The 16,129-nt window shown below is 39.4% G+C and overlaps 1 protein-coding gene and 1 long non-coding RNA gene across 2 annotated transcripts in view; one reads left to right on the plus strand and one right to left on the minus strand.

Annotated features, from left to right (window-relative positions):
* Plcxd3 (phosphatidylinositol specific phospholipase C X domain containing 3) overlaps positions 1-16,129 on the plus strand; it is a 190,154-nt gene that overhangs the window by 166,822 nt on the left and 7,203 nt on the right. The window lies entirely within an intron of this gene.
* Positions 1-16,129, minus strand: part of LOC110310602 — a 274,028-nt gene that overhangs the window by 20,545 nt on the left and 237,354 nt on the right. The gene's annotated exons all lie outside the window — the stretch shown is intronic.

The following is a 16,129-nucleotide window of genomic DNA, read 5'->3' on the forward strand; positions in this document are numbered from 1 at the left end:
CCCAGATATCTGGTGTTTGAACCTGCTTCCTGGCAGAAGTTTTGATCCATCACAGAGGTCTTAAGATCCCGTGGAGAGTCCTGTGTATATCTTATGGGTGTCAGCAGACTGCACGCCTTAGGTACCCCTGTGCTGGCATGGACCAGAAGGGACTTGTGCCCCTGATCAGGCCGGGTTTTCTGCTTCCCTAATTAATGCAGTCTCAGGTCCCGCACGATTGGATTGGAGCAGATGCTGTGTTCCACTCAACAGAGGTCTTAAGATCCCATGGCAGGTCTTGTGGGTAGCTGGCAAGTGTCAGCCGACTCTGCACCCTAGGTACCCCAGTGCTGGTCGGACTGGAATGGCATGGCTCTCTTAAAATTGAACATCTGACATGGATTTAATAATCATGCTCATCTTTAAAAGGGTGTATCAGGAACATGAAGATGGATAGAGTACTATACACGAAACCCCGTGATATGATCAATTCCACTCATTTCTTCTAGCAGGCTTGGAATGGTGTGTTTATAGGCCAGCTTAGAGCTCCTGAGTCTCTCTTACATTATTCTTCACTTAAAGGTGCACAGAGAGAAATCCTAATACAGTGGTTCTCAACTTCCCTATTGATAACACCCTTTAATACAGTTCTTCCTGCTGTGGTCACCTACAACAATAAAATTATTTTCATGCCTACTTCATAACTGCAATTTTGATACTTGAGTTATGAGTCCTAAAATAATTATTTGATATGCAGATGGTCTTAGGTAACCCTTATGAAACGGTCAAAAAGCCTTGGTAAGGTCACAACCTTCTGGTCCTAACAAAAGCCTGAGGGGAGATTCTCTGGTCACTGCCAGGAATAGGTTGCTTTTTCAAGCCTTTCAGCTTCATCAAGAGAAAATGAAGCTCATGTGAGTCTCAGCAGTCCATGGCACTGGACATAAATTTAGTTTCCTTCAGGCAATAACTTCTCCAAATCTTTCAGTTAAGTGACCTCTCCTGTTTGCATTTTGACAATTGAGAAGTTGTTTTTGTTTCTGGAGTTCATCACCTTTATTGGTCTATCTTAGTGACCACTCTAAATGAAGGAGGAACTTCATAGTCACAGAAAGCCCTCCATCTAAATTAAAGACTTATGGGTTGGCTTCTATAACAAGTCCTAAGATGCTTGCCCTTCAGAACAGACCGCTTATTCCAGCATCAGCTGAGATCATGTCTTACTGGAGATTGAACAAAAGAGAATTTTGAGGAAGAAACTAAAACTTCGATGTTGTTAGAACAAAGGCCTCAGCCAAACTTCCCAGGTAACGAGCTGCGATGGATATTCTGAATTGGCCTATCTTGAATCAATTGCACCTATCCACCCCTTCCAAGATAACCATTAGATGCGCGTTATCTGCTAGAATGGTATATGTTCTCCCATAAAGTGGCTCTCTGGCTGAGGGCAGCTCTGATACAGAAATCTAGCTTTGATCTAATCACTAGCAGCCTTCCTAGAAGCTGTCCAGTGGCTAGAACCAGAGCAGATAATCCAACTGAACAATGTATTGTACACATAAGTAACAGAGCAGCTATTTGCAGCCACCTGCCTGAGTGTCACCTCCAACCAGTAAGATGAGACCTAACTACATACACACTGTCGGTGCTAATGCTGGAGATGGAACACGGATGCCTTCTTCCATTTGCAAGTCATTTCTTTTATCTTCATGCTTCTGTCTTACCTGAGATGCTAGCCTTCTTGTGGTCCTTGTGTCAATCATCGTGACAGCAAGTTTGTGGGGGGAAAAATCAAGTTATCAGTTGATTGATTAATAGATAAAGATGTATGTATACACAATGGAATGTTATTTGGCTATAAAAAGAATAATGGCCTGTCATTTGTGACAACATAGATTGAAACACAGGATGTTGTGTTCAGTCAAAATATCTGAAAAAAAAAAAAAAAACCACAGAAAGGCAATGCTGCAGGCTTTCCATATTTGAAACAAACAAAACATTTGACCTCAAAGGAAAAGCAAAGAGAGAAGAAGGATGCAGAACGGGGTTAGATAAGGTTTATCAAAACAGAAATGGAAGTGTTATGTTCCAGTGTTCTACAGGCAGTGAGGGAGCTATAGTTCAGAGTTGTCTATTGTATATTTAAGAACTACAAAAGAAGATCTTGGTGTAATGAGACCCTCATCAGTTAAAGGTGCATGCCTTCCTTCCTGTTGACCTATCTATCCCTGGGATTCATATGGTATAACAAGAAAACGTACTCCTTCAAATTGTTTTCTGACATCCCACAGGCCTAGTCTTTCTCCTTCCTCCTTCTCTCCTCCCCCAAATTAATCAATGAATGTAATTTTTTAAACAAAGAAGATCTGAAAGGCTCCAAATATAAGGGAAAGATAAGGTCATGGTGGTGCTATATGGATTAAATATCATTCTGTATTTTTGATAAATATGCATGATTATTTTTAACTAAAAAATGCCAAACTTATTTTTAAAAATTCTCACTAACAGTCAATATACGTAGCAGTTTATCAGAGTCACAAGCTGTCAGATGGTGGGCAGATGGTGGCCTTTAACACTGCTACCTCTGCTGTTCCTAGGTCTGACTTGGGAACTACGTTCTCTTTTGTTCTCTTGACTGTTTTGTGTGCTTACAATGAGAACCTTGTAAGTACTAGGTGCTTAGCAACCCAAGAAACAAACATGGAGCAACTTTGAGAATTATTTTTCCAAAGCCAAGACAGAAACAGTTAAGGCACTTCCTCCAAAGGTCAGCAGCAGCTCTTAGCAATGGGAATCATTCCAAAGAAGAGAGGCACTAACAGATATCTAGATGCTGTCCTGTGCACAAGGGTGGATAGTTCCTGTGCTTTGAATACTCAAATTCCCAGGTGCAGTAGCAATAAGTTGGGGACTGTTAATGCCAAGAAATAGAGTGTGAAATGAGAACACTTGATCCTATGCAGAACTATTCATTACAGAAGAGATTCAACAATGGAAAGAAAAACAACCACAGGTCTTCCAGCAATCTAATCTTATTAATATATTGAAGTGTCTCTTTGTTTGGAGTTGTAAAGTTTTCTTCCTTGCTTTATTGCCTCCGAATATTAACAGACAGAATAGTTCTTGCACACCAGGAGGGCCCATCAGAGGGCTGGCTGAACTCACATTCTGTCTCCTCCCAGGGCTGTGACTCATTCTGAAACACTGCCTGGGAGTGAGTGAGGAGCCCGAGGACACAGTCCATTTTCTGAACTCTCATTTTTCTTGTACTTTGTATGATCTGATTTTAATTGAAAATGGATTTTTAACTGTTTTCCTAGCTACAACAAAACCAGCGGCTGTTGCCATCATCAAGGGAAACAGATGACATCTCTTGCTTTGCTTTGATTTCTTTACTTTCTGTTAAGCGAACAGCACAAAAACAAAACAGAGCTAACCTTTGCGATGGGAAGGAGTTTAGAAGTAGCTCAGAAGCATCACAAGACTTGCAACCTTCTCTTTGCAAATCTTGAGCTGCTAGGGCCTTTTGGAGGGAGGTGACACTTAGTCAGTTCCTGTGCCCCCATCTTTCTAGTGGGTCTGCAGCTTTTGTGCCTGTATCTTACAGTGCTCAGAACATGTCTGTTGTGGCTGAGCTGTGTTCGACAATCCTAGATCACATCTGAGGAGCACTAGCAAAGACCTTATCCCCTGAGAGTGAGAATGTGTGCAAATCTCAGACCAGTATTATTTCTATGTTTATAAATGAGGTTCACAGGGAACATGAATGCAATCTTAATCCCACCCCTTCCTCCCAATCTCTCCAATTGATGTGATAATTTTTAATAGGACTAGGATGAATACTTAGGTCATGAGACTGAAGCACTCTTAACTGCTAAACCAACTACCTGACCCTGTAGACATTTTTTTTTCTTTTGTTCTCTTAACTGTTTCATGTGCTTAGAATAGGAACTTTGTAAATACCAAGTACTTAGTGAATGGGCTGGAGGGATCATAGAACAAAAATCCTTTCCCAGAGTGTAATTTTAGGGAAAGAATTTAAATCAGTTATTTTTATCAAGTATTAATCAGATATACTGCTTCTAGTCATGCACATGTGTGTGCATATGTGTATGTGTGTGCATGTGTGTATATGTAATTTTGTGTGTTTGCCTATGGTCACTTGACCTTTGACAAGGGAGCTAAAACCATCCAGTGGAAAAAACACAGCATTTTCAAAAAATGGTGCTGGCTCAACTGGCCATTAACATGTAGAAGAATGCGAATTAATTCATTCTTATCTCCTTGTACAAAGCTCAAGTATAAGAGGATGAAGGACCTCCACATAAAACCAGAGACACTGAAACTTATAGAGGAGAAAGTAGGGAAAAGCCTTGAAGATATGGGCACAGGTGAAAAAATTTCCTGAGCAGAACACCAATGGCTTGTACTGTAAGATCAAGAATTAACAAATGGGACCTCATAAAATTGCAAAGCTTCTGTAAGGCAAAGGACACTGTCAATAAGACAAAAAGGCAACAAATAGATTGGGGAAGGATCTTTACCAATCCTAAATTCAATAGAGGGCTAATATCCAATATATACAAAGAACTCAAGAAATTAGACTCCAGAAAACCAAATAACCCTATTAAAAAATGGGCTACATAGCTAAACAAAGAATTCTCAACTGAGAAATACGAAATGGCTGAGAAACACCTAAAGAAATGTTCAACATCCTTAGTCATCAGGAAAAAGAACCTTGCAAATCAAATCCAAATCAAGAGATTCCTCCTTATACCAGTCAAAATGGCTAAGATCAAAAACTTGGGTGACAGCAGATGCTAGCAAGGATGTGGAGAAAGAGGAACACTCCTCCATTGCTGGTGGGATTGCAAGCTGATACAACCACTCTGGAAATCAGTTTGGCGGTTCCTCAGAAAATTGGACATAATACTACCAGAGGATCCAGCAATACCTCTCCTGTGCATATATCCAGAAGATGCTCTAACCGGTAATAAGGACATGAGCTCCACTATGTTCATAGCAGCCTTATTTATAATAGTCAGAAGCTGGAAAGAACCCAGATGTCCCACACCAGAGAACAGATACATAAAATGTGATACATTTACACAATGGAGTACATAATATGCACTCACTGATAAGTGGATATTAGCCCAGAAGCTCAGAATACCCAAGATAGAATTTGCAAAACACATGAAACTCAAGAAGGAAGACCAAAGTGTGGACACTTCTATCCTTCCTAGAACGGGTAACAAAATACCCATGGAAGGAGTTACAGAGACAAAGTTCAGAGCAGAGACTGAAGGAATGACCATCCAGAAACTGCCCCACCTGGGGATCCATCCCATAAACAAACACCCAAACCAGATGCTATTGTGGATGCCAACAAGAGCTTGCTGACAGGAACCTGATATAGCTGTCTCCTGAGAGGCTCTTCCAGTGCCTGACAAAAACAGAAGTGGATGCTCACAGCCATCCATTGGAGAGAGCACAGGGTCCCCCAACAAAGGAGCAAGAGCAAGTACCCAAGGAGCTGAAGGGGTTTGCAGCTCTATTGGAGGAACAACAATATGAACTAACGAATACCTCCAGAGCTCCCTGGGACTAAACCACCAATCAAAAAAAAAAAAAAAAAACATATGGTAGGACTCATGGCTCTAGCTGCATATGTAGCAGAGGATGACCTAGTTGGCCATCAATGGGAGGAGAGGCCCTTGGTCCTCTGAAGGTTCTATGCCCCAGTGTAGGGAAATGCCAGGGCCAGGAAGCAGGAGTGGTGAGCAGGGGGAAAGGAAGAGGATAGGGGATTTTCAGAGGGGAAACCAGGAAAGGAGATAACATTTGAGATGTAAATAAAGAAAATATCTATTTAAAAAGGGGGGGGGGAGAGTTTCTTGTAGACAGAAAAAAAAGTGTGTGTGTGTGTGTGTGTGTGTGTGTGTGGCAGCCTGAGTTTATGGGTTTTATAAATTATGACATACACATGTTTATCTGTGGCTGTTTTGAAAGTGTACCATTGTTTAACCTGAAGAGATAAATTCTGTCTGTGGACTACCGTGCGGTTCCATGTACAAAGCCCAGCCTTCAGGCCACATCTCTCCTCCAGCTTTATCTTTCTGCTCTTTACATTTGAAGCAAAATTTCTAGACCTTTCAAACTGGCCAGATTGACAGGAAATCACATTTAAAATTTTTAGCCTTAATTTTAATTGAGAAAATACCTGATGTTGTCTTAAACTCTGCTTATTGGCAAGGCCTGCAGCTCTAAGAAGAGGCTGATACAGGGCATATCATAACAAAACCCTGACGTTTCTAATGTTCACAGCAATCTATATTTTACGTGCATTGAAGCTTTCTATAAAAATCGGTGCATTGTTTTGGGAAGCTCTTGTCATTAAGTGAAGAAAACATTGGCAAAAGTTTACTGCATAGGAATAAAATTTATGAAAAACACAATTGCCTTACTATCTATAGTTATTTATTACTAGCCATAAAATGCAGAAGTTTAGAGAAATAATGAAAGTACCATGTATAAAATATAGTTGTGAAAGTGCAGCATACGTACATACATCCTTCAGTGTGAATGCCACATAGACTCCCAATTCATTTCTAATGAATTAAATTCTAGTTAAATAGGAATACTGAGAACCAGTAAATATAATGAATGTTAAATAAGCTTGATGAGTTGCTATACACAATTAATAAATGTCATTTTTTAAAATATTTTTATTAGGTATTTTCCTCATTTATATTTCCAATGCTATCCCAAAAGCCCCCCCCTACCCTCCCCCCCACTCCCCTACCCACTCACTCACACTTTTTGGCCGTGGCGTTCCCCTGTACTGGGACATAAAAGTTTGCATGTCCAATGGACCTCTCTTTCCAGTGATGGCCGACTATGCCATCTTTTGATACATATGCAGCTAGAGTCAAGAGCTCCGGGGTACTGGTTAGTTCATAATGTTGTTCCACCTATAGGGTTGCAGACCCTTTAGCTCCTTGGGTACTTTCTCTAGCTCCTCCATTGGGNGCCCTGTGATCCATCCAATAGCTGACTGTGAGCATCCACTTCTGTGTTTGCTAGGCCCCGGCCTAGTCTCACAAGAGACAGCTATATCAGGGTCCTTGCAGCAAAATCTTTCTAGTGTATGCAATTTTTAAAGGGAAGGTGGCATTTATAGTCATACAGAATCACATGGACTTTTGTGTTGGTTGGGTTAAAGTCTACTAGTCAGTTTGAAAACATCCGTGCAAGACCTGCTGAGAAGAAAAACTGTAAAATTCTTCAATAATTTTTTTGAGAGACATTTTTATTTCCACAAAAGAGCAACGAGTCAGAACTAGTACTTATTGTGGCATTAGCCACAAAGGAACTGGGCAACAGCTTTATGCGATGTTTTCTGTCTTCTGCCTCTACTTCCAATCCTGTTTGCATGTTTATTGACCGATTGACTACCTGTTTCACACCAGGCCCTGTGCCAAGCACCAAAAACAGTGCATTTTCTTAAAATGTTTGCAGTTTTGTTAAGGAGACCGACTTTGACACCGATTAAAGGCCTAAATGTGTTACTTCTGGCTACTGTCTTGAAGAAAGGACATTAAAGCTTTCATCTAAACGAGGAGTGAATTGACTAAGTAATGAGGCAGAAAATGAAAGAAATTATTTGTAAAACAACAAAGCACAAATAATAATTTTATTTTTTATTAGACATTTTCTTTATTTACATTTCAAATGTTATCCCCTTTCCTAGTTTCCCCTCTGAAAACTCCCTATCCCTTTCCCCTCCCCCTGTTCATGAACCCACCCACTCCCGCTTCCTGGCCCTGGCATTTCCCTATACTGAGGAATAGAACCTTCACAGGGTCAAGGGCCTCTCCTCCCATTGATGATCAACTGGGCCATCCTCTGCTATGCATGCAGCTAGAGACATGAGTGAAATTCTTAGACAAATGGATGAATCTGTAGGATATCATCCTAAGTGAGGTAACCCAATCACAAAAGAACACACATGATAAGCTCTCACTAATAAGTGGATATTAGCCCAGAAGCTCAGAATACCCAAGATAGAATTTGCAAAACACATGAAATTCAAGAATAAGGGAGACCAAAGTGTGAACACTTTCATCCTCCTTAGACAGGGGAACCAAATACCCATGGAAGGAGTTACAGAAACAAAGTTCAGAGCAGAGACTGAAGGAATAACCATCCAGAAACTGCCCCACCTGGGGATCCATCCCATAAACAAACACCCAAACCAGATGCTATTGTGGATGCCAACAAAAGCTTGCTGACAGGAGCCTGATATAGCTGTCTCCTGAGAGGCTCTTCCAGTGCCTGACAAAAACAGAAGTGGGTGCTCACAGCCATCCATTAGATGGAGCACAGGGTCCCCAATGAAGGAGCTAGAGAAACTATCCAAGGAGCTGAAGGTGTTTGCAGCCCCATAAAAGGAACAACAATGTGAACTAGCCAGTATCACCGTAGCTCCCTGGGACAAACCCACCAACCATACCCATGAAAGGAGTTACAGAGACAAAGTTTGGAGCTAAGATGAAAGGATGGACTATCCAGAGACTACCTCACCCGGGGATCCATCCCATAATCAGCCACCAAACCCAGACACTATTGCCTATGCCAGCAAGATTTTGCTGAAGAGATCCTGTTATAGCTGTCTCATATGAGGCTATGCCAGTGTCTGGCAAATACAGAAATGGATGCTCACAGTCATCTATAAGATGGAACACAGGTCTCCCAATGGAGAAACTAGAGAAAACACCTGAGGAGCTGAAGGGGTCTGCAACTCTATATGTGGAACAACAATATGAACTAACCAGTACCCCCAGAGCTCGTATCTCTAGCTGCATATGTAGCAGAAGATGGCCTAGTCGGCCATCACTTGGAAGAGAGGACCCTTGGTATTGTAAACTTTATATGCCCCAGTACTGGGGAATGCCAGGGCCAAGAAGAGGGAGTGGGTGGGTAGAGAAGCAGGGCAGGGGTGGGGGGGAGGTATAGGGAACTTTTGGGATAGCATTTGAAATGTATATAAAGAAAATATCTAATAAAAAAATAAATTAAAAAAAAAAACACCAACCAAAGGAAAAAAATCTTAAACAAGAATCATAAAGTTGAGCCGTTGTTAAAATGAAAACTTTAAAGATCTACAAAAATAAGTTGTAGCCACTGACAGAGCAGTGGCACTCTAAACATCCCAGCAAGCCTCAAGGGGGCAGGATTTGGTGGTAGAAAAAATTAAAAAAAAAAAAAAAGAATCATAAAGTTCTCTGAATGAATGAGCCCCTGTTAGCCACCAAAACTGATAGCACCTTAATTTTAGCCCTTCCAGACCTTTGACTCTAAGAAATAAGTTTCAATTGTTTATGAGCCCGGCCAGGCTTTTTACTACAATGCTAAACTAATAAAACCCACCAAGACTGTTCAACTGTTGGTATTTTATTTCTGCCAGAACAGACTTGTCAGTTCATTCTAATTATCTGCTTGATGCTAATTAGAATTGACTATTAGTCACTTAGCTGTGTTTTATACATTCTCTGTGGCAATATTGCCTCCAAGGTGCAAAAGTTGATTCTTGATGAAGCAAATTAAAACATTTTTTTACTTTTATACACTTGAAAATCATAAATATATAAACAGTACAAGTACAGACAGATAAGTAAATAGGCATTCTTCTATGGTATTAAAATATCACCAAGAAGGAGAGAAAAAAAGAAAATTTAAACAAGGAGGACCTAGAGGAGTGGTCATAGAAGAAACAGTACTCCATATCAATGCTGGTCCATATCCATGCTCGGTGGTATTTGCTAGTTTCATCAAGGTTAGTATATCTCTGTTAAACATAATTCTACTTATGATTGCCTAAGTATTTGAGAGTCAAGTTGGCATAATCTCTTGTTTTTGCCTTTAGTATCATATTGACTGTTAAAATATATGTACGTGTGTATGCACAGAAATTAGAAATATACTCATGAATTAGTGAAATAATATTTCCAATCGAATACTCATGTTCCATTTGAGGACTACATGCTATTCTGAAAGAATGTTCCAGCACTCATCAAAGCCCTCTATGTTATAGCATGATAATAATTAATAATAATAATAATAATAATAATAATAATTTGGAGAGCTGTATTGTGTTCTCCTGACTTCTCTCCATAGGGATAACAATCTGGGGACCAGGAATTTAATCTCAGTATAGTGAGGGCATCTGAGGCTATCTGCAAAGGCCATGGTTTGAGATGGAGATTTGAGTGCTCATCAGCCTCTGGTGATCTGGTACCCTAGAGATCCTGGGAACAATCTCATCAGTAAGATAAACAGCAACAATGCTGGCCTTGTCATCAGTTCCTAATTCCTCCTCTCATGGCTGAAGGTGAGTTAGATGTTGGAAAAACATTCTTCCTGAGAAATGTACTCGGTTCATGGAATTTATCCCTAGATATGTATATTTTTTTGTAAATACAAGAGTAATACTGTACTCACAGTACTTTATCTACTTTAGCAAATCCAAAAGAGACTGATGGGGCCCAAACCTGTGTTGCCGCACACAAATCGACGTAACACATTTGTAATAGACAAGGATGGTCATGTGTCTTTGTTTTAGAAATCCAGGATATTCAATTTAAGATAGGCATTTTCTGTAACTCTTGCTGCTCTAAGAACCAAAATTTCCCACCCACCAGTCTGTTTTTGAAGGCAATGAACCTTTGAAAGCCTTTGAGAAGCAACTGTATCATTTTCAATGGGTTTATAAATGGATAAGGAGAGATTTGGGAACATGGATCAGAATTTTAATGTTATAATTCAAAACTTTAGTATACAGTCAGTTGTGATGGCCAAGTTTTTTCATCACTGCACTTGGGAGGCAGAGGCAGATTTCCTGAGTTCCAGACCAGCCTGGTCTACAGAGCAAGTCCCAGAATGACCATTTGTCTCAAGCAAGCAAACAAACAATAATGAGAACTTGTGATCACTATCAATGGTGTGTTTCAAAGCCTTAGTGTAGGCAAAGACTGTTCATTTAACTCTGCCCAGATTGATTAGGTTGTATGGATGTTTTCCAGTATCTTGAGAAGCATCCACACACACTCATCCTGTGCTTCAGTGCCATGGAGTTATTCTTTCCCATGATTTTCACAACTCTCCTTATTTCTTCCCCCTCTTATTCCTGCCCATCCCCCAAAAGCTGCTGCCATTCAAGTGTACTGCTCTCTTCTCCATCCACACAATTCCAGGTGATCTTATTCACCAAAAGGACCTCTACCTGGTGTCTGTGCCCATTATCAGAGTTTTAGTAAATGACCAGTCAAAGTCTCAACTCATCCATTCTGCAGTCACCCTAGTGTCCTGACTCTAAACTTACAACTTTCGACAAAAAGGTAGCATCCTGATCCTAAGGTAGAGAATAGCATCGGTCTGCCGGTATATTCCTAGAAATCTAGTATAATCCATTACCTCTTCTGTCTACATCCAATCCTACACAAGCTATCATTTGTCACTTCTATCCATCTCTAAGGCACTTGTTGCTATTACAGAGCTGGATCTGCTGTTTCTGTCTATATCACCTATTGGCTCGTTTTTTCTTAGCTGACACATGTTTATACCTAACGACGGACCACCAGCCGATGCTTCATTATATGCATACCGTATAATGTCCGAACCAGGGTAAATACATTGGTCTCCTCCGACACTTTTCTTTTCTTTGCAGGGAAAGCATTTAAAATTATTTATTCTAGCTTATAATACAAATATATAGTATGTTTCTTTATCATTTGTTTGAAGACCAGTTTTGTTTTTGTTTTTGTTTTTCTCTCTGTATGGGAACACAGGACTTCTTTCTTCTATCTCACTACCAACCTATTCATGAAGCCTTCTTCATACTCCCTGTCTTGAATTTTCCCTAGGCTTTGGTAACAACCAGTCCACTCCCAGCTTTTATGAGGTAAACACTTTTAGATTACACATGTACGTGAATTTGCATGGTATTTACATTTTTGTTTCTAGCTTGCTTGATGAAGTGGCATCTGGTTCAAACAATATTCTTGGCAAAAGAATAACAATATTCTTTTTTTGTGGAAGGACAGTATTCCTTTAAGTACATCTAAGTACATCTATTCATCTGTTGATAGACCTTCCAACTGTAATCATTTGCTGGCTTTTATTAATATTGGATTATTAATATATGAGTACATATGTTTTTTTCTGACACTTATTTTAATTGCTTTGGCAATACAGCCAACAACACAAATGGATTCTATTACTAAATTTTTGAGGAAAATCTTTATTGTCTCCTATAATGGCTATTAATTTATGGTTCAAATGCAAGGGTTTGCTTGTTCCTGTATTCTCACAATCATTTGTTATCTTTGGGTGTGTGTGTGTGTGTGTGTGTGTGTGTGTGTGTCCTAGGTATTGAACACAGGGTTTCCCACTATCTGAACATAGGGCCACAGAGGTCATCCTTAAGCCTATGTCTTTTTGATGAGAGCTAATCTAACTAAAGTGATTTTATTTTTGTTATGATCTAATTATGATCTAATAGGCAATACTGAAAACTTTTATTATATAAGCCATCCATTTACATATTCTTTTGAGAAATACATATCTAGTTTTCTGTCTATTTTTAGATCAGATTATTTGTTGAACAATATTTGCTTTGATTTTTTAATTGAGTAGTCTGGGATCTTTGTGTAATTTTGATATATTCAATTGTTCAATATATACTAACTGAACATATTCTAATATTCTGTGAGTTGACTCTGATTTTTTGACAGTTTTCTTACATATGAAGAGCTTTTAAGCTTTATTTAGTCTTATTTTTTTACTTCTACTTGAGAAAAGGGAAAGAAAAAATATGATCTCATTTCTAAAAGTCCTATGTCTGTTCTAATATCTTGAATTGCTCCAACTATATTTTATTCTAGTGGTATGTTTGCATTTTTAAACCAGCTCATCTACCGATTTTTTTTTTTATGTAACTGTGGATAGAGTTCTGACTTCATTCTTCCGCTTGTAAAGACTTTGTTTTTATCACTCCTTATTGAAAAGTCCATCCTTTTTCCAACCCATATGCTTAGCACCACTTTTGAAGATCGGTTGCTGCAGGTGCACAAGTTTGTCTCTGGGATTCCTATATTCTGCTCCATCATCTATCTGTTTTCAAGTTTGGCAACCTCACAGGAGATGTTTCAAAGCAACATAGCTTTCAGGCTGCAGGATGGCTACCGCTCACTGAACTAACCTAGTTTTACAGTAAGAAGAGCAATAAATAATGAGAAATAGTGTATTTGGAGGAGAGAAATAAGAAGCTGCCTTAAGGCCAGATACCAACCACCAAAGCCCCCAGTCAAGGGGACCCTTCATTTGAAAGGAGTGAGACTGAATTAGCTATACCACCAAAGGGATTTCTTGCTCCAAAGCAACCATTTAGATTTCTTTTTATGGTTCAGCCACTAAGGCATACAAAGACTGTTACATCTATGGTAGAAGGGCCATACTTCATTTTGACCTGGCAGTAGAATTTTCCAGCATCATTCAGAGAGTTCTGATTTTACAAACACATGAGAGGAAAAGGGTAAAGGTGGTGGAGGTTTAAAAGGGGACTCAAGAAAAGCAGCTGAGGCTAGAAAACTCTGTGATAAAATTAAATTCTTAACAAGCAGGTCTTGAGATGTGTTAGAAGAAGCAGTGTTGATGTTTAAGTCACAGGTGATGTGAGAGATGTCTGGATTGTTGGATATCTACCAATAAAATCATGGAATGGAGCCCGGGTCCTGATGCCAGAAAGATTGGTGTCCATGTGACTACACCACAAAGGTCAGATGCTTGATAGAACGGCTGGCTGTATTTGGTGTTTGCCCTGTTGGGTTTTGAGTTTGTTTTGGTCAGATCTTTGTTGTCCTCAGATCCATTCATTTTTAAAAGGAATGTAACATTATATATTGGAAGAATGTAACGTAGCTGTTACATTTTTTTCCCTAGAGCTCTCAGTTAAGAGACGGTTTTGAATCCCAAAAGAGACTTTTGGCTTTGAGTGCTATTGATCCTGCCTGTGAATTTTCTATGGGAGTTTTGAATATGTTTCAAATTATGAAATTTCCATAAGTCCATGGAGACAAGGAGTGGGATGCTGTGGTTTATAAGTGATGTACTTCTTGTTATAGTACCTTGTGTGCTTTATCATGTCTACTTTAGCATGGCTGTTGTTCTCCTTGTTCAGCTCATGTTTAGGCAGCCATGTTGGTGTGAGTTTATAGATGTAGCTTCTGACATTCCTAGGATGCACACTCTCACAGAACACCATCTGATCTTCTGGCTGTTACAATCTTTCTGCCTCCACTTTCTCAGTGATCCCTAAGCCTGAGGTACTAGAGTTGTTTTATAGACGTATGCAGTAGTCCTGAGCTCTACAGTTCTGCATTTCTATTGGTTAGGGTTGATGTAATTACATTATAATCTCAAGAAATAAAAAAAGAGTAAAAACTGTTGCATTTGGTATCAGGCTAACAAGGGGTGGGTTTGTGATTGTTACTGCTCATTGTCAATTTGACAGGATTTTGGGATTACCTAGCATAAGCCTTTGGGCATAACTGTGTAAGTTTTTCCAGAGAAGTTTAGCTGTGGAAGAAAGACTCACTCTAAATATGTTTCAGGGTATCCAACAGGGATAAAAAGGAGGAAATGAGCAGGAAAATCCAACAGACACCAGCATTTATCTGCTTCTGCTTCCAGATGGTCGACCCAATGTGGCCAGCCTTCCACTCTCCCTTGGCCACACCTTCTCCACTACAAAATAAAATCTCAAATTGATTTTGCCATTACTCTGCCACAGCATTAGAAAGGAGCTAATACACATTCCTTATAGGAATCTCACCATTTCCTCATACCCCTCACTTTGTCTTTAACTAATCTTCTTTCCTTTTTTCCAAGGTTAGTTAGCCTATATCTTAGAGTCATTCAGTAGTTAGGAGGCCTTTCCTAGATAGGCATGGACTAATCTGTTTCAAAAACCAAAAGTTTACACAATGTCCCCTTATCAGCAAGGTCTAATAAGCTGTAAATTTTAAGCTATAATCTATACTGCTCTTTCTCACCTTTATACCACTATCTTCATTTTTTTCTTTGGTTTTATAGCACTTATTTCCCCTTGTCAAACTGTATAATAATTTACTTAAGTTTATCATTTATTATATGTCTTTATTTATTAAAATATAAGCTTACCTTTACTACATTTTTTATTTATTCATTGCATGTATGTTCAAGGGATGGTATGTACAACATAGTGCACCTGTCAGAGAACAACATTCAAAGACAGGTTCTTTCTGTCCTGTATGTGGGACCCAAGAATTAAACTTAGGTCATCAAACTTGGCTACAAGCATTCATAACTGCTGAGTGAATCAGCTGGCCCTATAAACTAATAAATTTATCTTTTGTTCTCTTGGATATTTCAAGTGCTTACAATGGCAACATGTAAGTACTAGATGCTCAGGGAATGGGTTGGAAGAAAAGGACCATTGAAACCTTATATTGAAACTTTCTTCTTTGCTCCCCTGCTTAAACCTAAACTGTGAAGTTTTTGAAGGCAAGACATTTATTTCCTGCAACATCTTAATACATTTTCTAAAAACAATGGATGTGTGATAAACATTTGCTAAACACAAGTATACACTGCTCACCTCATTGCCCCACAGCCCTGTTGGGTATGCAATTAGAGCATGCAAAACCAGAGGAGAAAGTCATGCTTCATTGTAAATTATAGTAGTATCTGAGAGCTCCAAAGGTAAAATATAAACCAGTATGGTAAAGATCTCTTCTTCATGGTTTATTTGCGAGTTAAGAATTCAGGGTCAGCTCCTTGGGTAGTTTCTCTAGCTCCTCCATTAGGGGCCATCCTATGTTCCATCCTATAAATGACTGTGAACATCCACTTCTGTATTTGCCAGGCCCAGGCATAGCCTCATACAAGACAGCTATGTCAGGGTCCCTTCAGCAAAATCTTGCTGGCATATGCAATAGTGTCTGGGTTTGGTGGCAGGTGGAACAACAATATGAACTAACCAGTACCCCCAGAGCTCATGTCTCTAGCTGCATATGTAGCAGAAGATGGACTAGTTGGCCATCATTGGGAAGAG

The sequence above is a fragment of the Mus caroli genome, chromosome 15 (assembly GCF_900094665.2).
Source record: "Mus caroli chromosome 15, CAROLI_EIJ_v1.1, whole genome shotgun sequence".
In the NCBI taxonomy this organism is placed as follows: Eukaryota; Metazoa; Chordata; class Mammalia; order Rodentia; family Muridae; genus Mus; species Mus caroli.